We start from the raw sequence: 5,938 nt of genomic DNA on the forward strand, positions 1-5,938 counted from the left end.
CAGTGGAAGATGGCCCAAGTCCTTGGGCCCCTGCATCCACGTGGGAGACCCAGAAGAAGCTCCTGGCTTCCGGCTTCAGATTAGCACAGCTCCAGCTGTTGAAGCCATCTGGGGAGTGAATCGGTGGATGGAAGACCTCTCTCTCTCTGCCTCTGCCTCTGCCTCTCTGTAACTCTGCTTTCAAATAAATAAATAATTCTTTAAAAAAAAAAAAGAATAGCTGTATCAAGCAATAGACAAAGTGAAGGCTCCTACCAGAGCATCCCAGGAAAGTGCTATTTATTTGCTGGGAGTATATTTTCAATGCTATGCACTTAATTATTTTGAAAATTTATTTGTGTTTGCTCCCCCATGGTATTCGCAAGCACCACAGCCATGTGTCACCCTGCTGATGATTATGAGTCCAAGGCCGTCTATGATCCTTACGCTTACCCGAGCGACTATGACCTGCACGCAAGAGAGTCAAAACATGACCTGGCTTATGAATGCTAGCAGATCTGTCAGGTGATCTTTCAAAGTGATAAAATTCTTAATTCAGTGTTTCCACAAAACTGTCTCAGAATTGATAGTCCAGAAGATTATATGAATTCAGGCCAGCCACATCTCTGCGATGTCATGGACCAGAAGAGGTATGAGGTCCAGGACATCTATGAGAACAGCTGGACCAAGCTACTGAAAGATTCCTCAAGAATGCAGCTTGGCTGGAGGCTGAAACCATCGCTCCACAGGTTAGCAAAGATGCTGTCTTTCTGATTTTGTATAGAGAATTATATTGCACAGAGGTTTGAATCCTACTACAACTACTGCAATCTCTTCAACTACTTTTTTAATGCTCATGGTCCTGCTCCCCTTGAACTTCTGAACCAGTGGCTTTGGGGTGTCTTCTATGGGTTCAGCTACCAGTTCTAGTCATTTAGTCAGTACCAGTGTATGACCTTCAAGAAGTCAGAAGAGGAGGTTGACTTTTTTAGTAGTATTATGTTGGTTTTGCATACTTGATTGGTGCATCCTTACCAGGATGGCAGATGGGTTTCTGCCAACATCTTCTTATGCATCCAGAGGAACAAGAGCTTGTTCCAGAGGACGAAATACAAGTACAAGATGATTAACAAGCAGAACTAGCAGATGAACATGCTGCTGGCCATTGCTCTCACTATGTACCCCAGGTAGATCAAGGACAGCATCCACCTCCAGCTGCAGGAGAAAAACTAACAAAATGCTGCACATGCAAGAAAGGTGACCTTCAGGTCTACCAGGAAGTCTTCAGCTACTCTTGCCACAAATCCCTGTGTTCCATAGTGCCCAGCTATGAAAACGTGCACCCTGACTATCGCAAAGCACCCTTCCTGAGATATATTTGAATTAAGGACTGAGATGGTCTAAGTAGATCTCAGTGAAGCATATATGGAGCCACAAGAATTATTCATATTTAACAGGAAAATATCTGCATTAATATATTTATGCTTAATTCTTATTATTAATTCTACTACATTTGTACTAAATCTACACCTGTAATTAAAACACTACTGACTTCATGGACATGCGTTAAGTACCTAGACTATGGCAGGCCATTCTGAGGCCTCTGGAAAAATAATTCTGAGGCCCAAATTTAAAATAACTCATAGTGTGGTCATCAGAGTATGTCTTGCAATAAGTGCTTTCTAAGAATGGGAATTCCCAAATATGAAACACCTATTCAGTTTGGATATCTTCATTTAAGAATTTATATTAAGAAGTAAATATATACTCTAAAAATCTGTTTAAAGACATCGCCATCTAATGCCCTAGAATACTAATATAGCAACAATTTAATTAGAGAGATATTTAAATTTTAATATACATTAAGTGAAACTCCAGGAAATAAGACCAATGTTTATGCATGTAAATGGAAACATTTAATATAAATCTAAATCTTGGTATTCCTGCAGCAATTTCAAAGGCCATTAATCAGGCTAATCTCTGTGGATGTTAGAGCTGCATAATGCATTTGTTCAAAATATAATTGATCTTTTATGTGTTACATTTATAATAAAAATTATATTCCCAAAAGTGTATCCTATAGACTTTAGGAAATAGAACACATGTTATTCTGTTGCTAAATTTGAAATGTACTGCCCCATTTCAAAATGCTTTTAAATAATTAAGATAGCAAATACCTGCTGGAAATCAATCATTGTGGAGAGGAGCTTTTCAAACTATAGGAAACATCACCTTATGAAACAGTGAATAATCATATTTGAAATAAGAAAACAAAAAGAAAGTAAAAATACAAATAAAACCTTTAAGACATAATTTAATTTCTTTTAAATTTATTTATTTTTCATTTATGCTATTTATTTTAAATAATTTCAATTCATGACACTGTTGCACTAATAATGAGCACTCACATTACTCATTAAACTCCACTTTATTTTTTTAAGATTTATTTGTTTAGTTTTTGAAAATCAGAGTTACAGAGAGAGAGAGAGAGATTGAGAGAGAGAGAGAGAGAGAGAGAGAGAGATATTGAGAGAGAGAGAGAGAGAGAGAGATTGAGAGAGAGAGAGAGATCTTCCATCCACTGGTTTGCTTCCCAAATGGCTACAACAGCCAGGGCTGGGCCAGACTGAAGCTAGGAGCCAGGAGCTCCCTCAGGGCCTCTCACATGGGTGCAAGATCCCAAGCACGTGGGCCATTCTCTGCTGCCTTCCCAGGCCATGAGCACGGAGCTGGATCAGAAATGGAGGAGCCAAGGCTGGAACCAGCACTCGTTTGGGATGCTGACATTGTAGGTGGTAGCCTAACCTGCTGGGTCACAGCACCAGGCCCCACTTTCATCACTTCTTGACATTTGCATTTCTCTTCTCTCTCTCTCCCACTTCTGCCTTCTTTCACAGCTAGCCGTAAATTGAAATCTTTGAATCATTTGAAGACATAATCATGCCTAAAACTTTACACCTAAATATTTGGCAAATATACTAAGAATAAAGATATTTTCCTTAATGAACTTCAACAACATTCATGAGAGTTCTAAATGACATTATTTTCTAATATAAAAATTTCCCTATTCACTTTCTGACTGTCCAAGTAATGACCTTTATGGCTGCCTTTTCTTCTGATCAAGAATTCAGTCTAAGGGCCAGTCCTGTGCCATAGCAGGTAAAGCCACCACCTGAAGTGCCGGCATCCCATATGGGCACCTGTTCAAGTCCCGGCTGCTCCACTTCCGATCCAGCTCTCTGCTGTGGCCTGGGAAAGTAGTAGAAGATGGAACATGTCCTTGGGCCCCTGAACCCACATGGAAGACCTGAAAGAAGCTCCTGGCTCCTGGCTTTGGATAGGTACAGCTCCAGCCATTGTGGCCATTTGGGGAGTGAACCAGCAGATGGAAAATCTCTTCCTCTCTCTCTGCCTTTGCTTTTCTGTAACTCTGCCTTTCAAATAAATAAATAAATCTTTAGAAAAAAGAATTCAATCTAGCATTATTCATTGATTGCATATAGACATCTTTATCTAGAATAGTATTTATTATCTTTTTTTCCTCTCATGATACTGATAATTTTAAAGAGTACAGTGTAGATTTTTTCAGAATTTTTCACATTTAGACCTTCTGTTTATTAGTAAGGGATTCCACCTAAGCATTGGCAGGATTATACCATACGTGATGCAGAGCTACTGAAATCAACACAGTCAACAACAGGAGCTGAGGACCTAGCACGTGAACATTGAGTCCTAGGGAATTCTGCAGGTGTATTGTAGAGCCTTCATCCTTCCCCAGTGAACTCAGTCTCCGGGAGGCCTTGACCATGAAAAGCTAAGTAATAATAAAAGGCCTAAGCAACAGCAGTGATCAATGTGGCTACATCTTCCTGCTTTAAGAAAAGCTGTCTCCAAAAGCAAAGTCACTGCACAAGCCATGCAATTGTACCTACTGTTGCTACCACATGTGCACAATATTTTACTCTAGTATGTCACAAGGCATAATTGGTACCTGTGTCAAAGATCAGGAAACAACAAGCTTGCTTCATATCCCTTCTCATTTTTCCTCTAGTTCACTTAAATCCATAAGTGTATTTCACCTGTTCCATAAACATTACAGAGTGTATATTGTATAGTAAATTCAGAATGTGTTTCATTCTTCTTTCATTAAGGACTCTCTACTCCATTCCATTTAAACCGTGAAGGGTCGATATTCCATAATAACAAGAAAAGTTGATTTCCCAACATAGTCTTATTTCCTCATTCAGTAATATATATTAAGTAGAAATTATACATTGAGTCTTCCTCCTCTCTCCCCAAAAAAAGAATACAAATGGGAACAGTAATCCCACCACAATCCCCCACAATTAAGTTTGGATCATTAGAGAAGGCCTTTCCAGGGACATGGAGTTAAGTAAAAATTGGAAAGACAAGAAACAGCCTTAAAAATGCATAGAAAAATGAAATTCATGAGATGGGAAAATTGTTTTTAAGTCTCTAAAAAGGGATGACTTTGTTAAATGCATGAGAGGGTAAAATTTGGTATCATTTTTCTTTTTTAAAGATTTATTTATTTATTTGAAAGGCAGAGTTACAGAGAGGCAGAGGCAGAGAGAGGGGGAGGTCTTCCACCCACTGGTTCACTCTCCAGACGGCTGCAATGCCCGGAGCTGAACAAATCTGAAGCCAGGAACCAGGAACTTCCTCCAGGTCTCCCACGCAGGTTCAGGGGCCCAAGAACTTGAGCCACCTTCTATTGCTTTCCCAAGCTATTGCAGAGAGCTGGATCAGAAGTGAAGCAGTCAACTGGAACCGGTGCCCGTATGGGATGCTAGCACTGGTAGGCAGAGTGAGAGAATAATGGAACAAGACAAAGTAAAGGAAACATTTTAAAATATTCTTCATCCAACTTTTAAATGGTGGGAATTTAAATATCTGATTAGGGTAAGTATTTAATACTCAAATATGGGTATGAGTTTCAGAAGCTATCATTGTACAAGTATGTGGTATTTTGCTGCAATAGGATTTTTGTTTTAGGGAAAAGAATCCCTGTCTTTAGATTTGAGACACATTCTTAAAAAGTAGATAAAACCGGTCCCTGTTTTTTTTTTTTTCTTTCTTTGATGATGGATGATTTTTCAAGTTTTGTGTGTATGGAGTGGACTGTCCTTTAGAATTGCTCATTCTAACTTAACCTTGAGTTAATAGATATAAGACAGATGAACAGCTCAATTCCAAACTTTCCTTCAACAGATATTTCCAATATAAATTAAATAAGGAAAGGTAGTGTACTCAAACTTGTTGCAAAAATGCACTAGTTGTTTCTTGTCATTCGAATTAAAATGGATTTACTAGAAGAGGGGAGTTGTAAAGAAATGCATCCGTGCATTCTGGTCACGTGGACGGCATTCCTAGTGTGTGCCAAACACAACAGCACCCTGAGATGGAGAGGACAAATAGGTGGAGAAGACAAAAAGTGCAACTGGCCCCATTACATTGCATTCACAGCAATGGACAGAGACAGAAAACCACAATCCTGACTATACTACAGAGTGAGAAGTGTTAAGAAGAGATCAGCAGGCCGGCGCCGCGGCTCAGTAGGCTAATCCCCCACCTGCAGCGCCAGCACCCAGGGTTCTAGTCCCGGTCGGGGTGCCAGATTCTGTTAAGCCATCACTTGGGATGCTTGCATCCCATGTTGGAGTCCCATGTTGAGTCACAGCTTCCAAACCAGCTTCCTGCTCATGTTTCTGGGAAGCAGTGGATGATGTGATGATGTCGTAAGTACCTAGATTCCTGGGACCCACGTGGGAGACCTGGGTGGAGTTCCTGATTCCTTGTTTCTGTCTGATGTAACACCAGCTATTGTGGGTATTTGCAGAATGAACTAGTAAATGGAAAAATCTCTCTGCCTCTGGCCGGCGCCGCACTTAATAGGCTAATCTCCGTCTGCGGCGCAGGCACACCGTATTCTAGTCCT

General features: G+C 40.1%; 1 pseudogene; it reads left to right on the forward strand.

Moving 5' to 3' along the window:
* Positions 1 to 375: 375 nt before the first annotated feature.
* Positions 376 to 999, forward strand: LOC133765233 (eukaryotic translation initiation factor 3 subunit L-like; annotated as a pseudogene).
* Positions 1,000 to 5,938: the final 4,939 nt, after the last annotated feature.

This window comes from Lepus europaeus, chromosome 8 (assembly GCF_033115175.1).
Source record: "Lepus europaeus isolate LE1 chromosome 8, mLepTim1.pri, whole genome shotgun sequence".
NCBI lineage: Eukaryota > Metazoa > Chordata > Mammalia > Lagomorpha > Leporidae > Lepus > Lepus europaeus.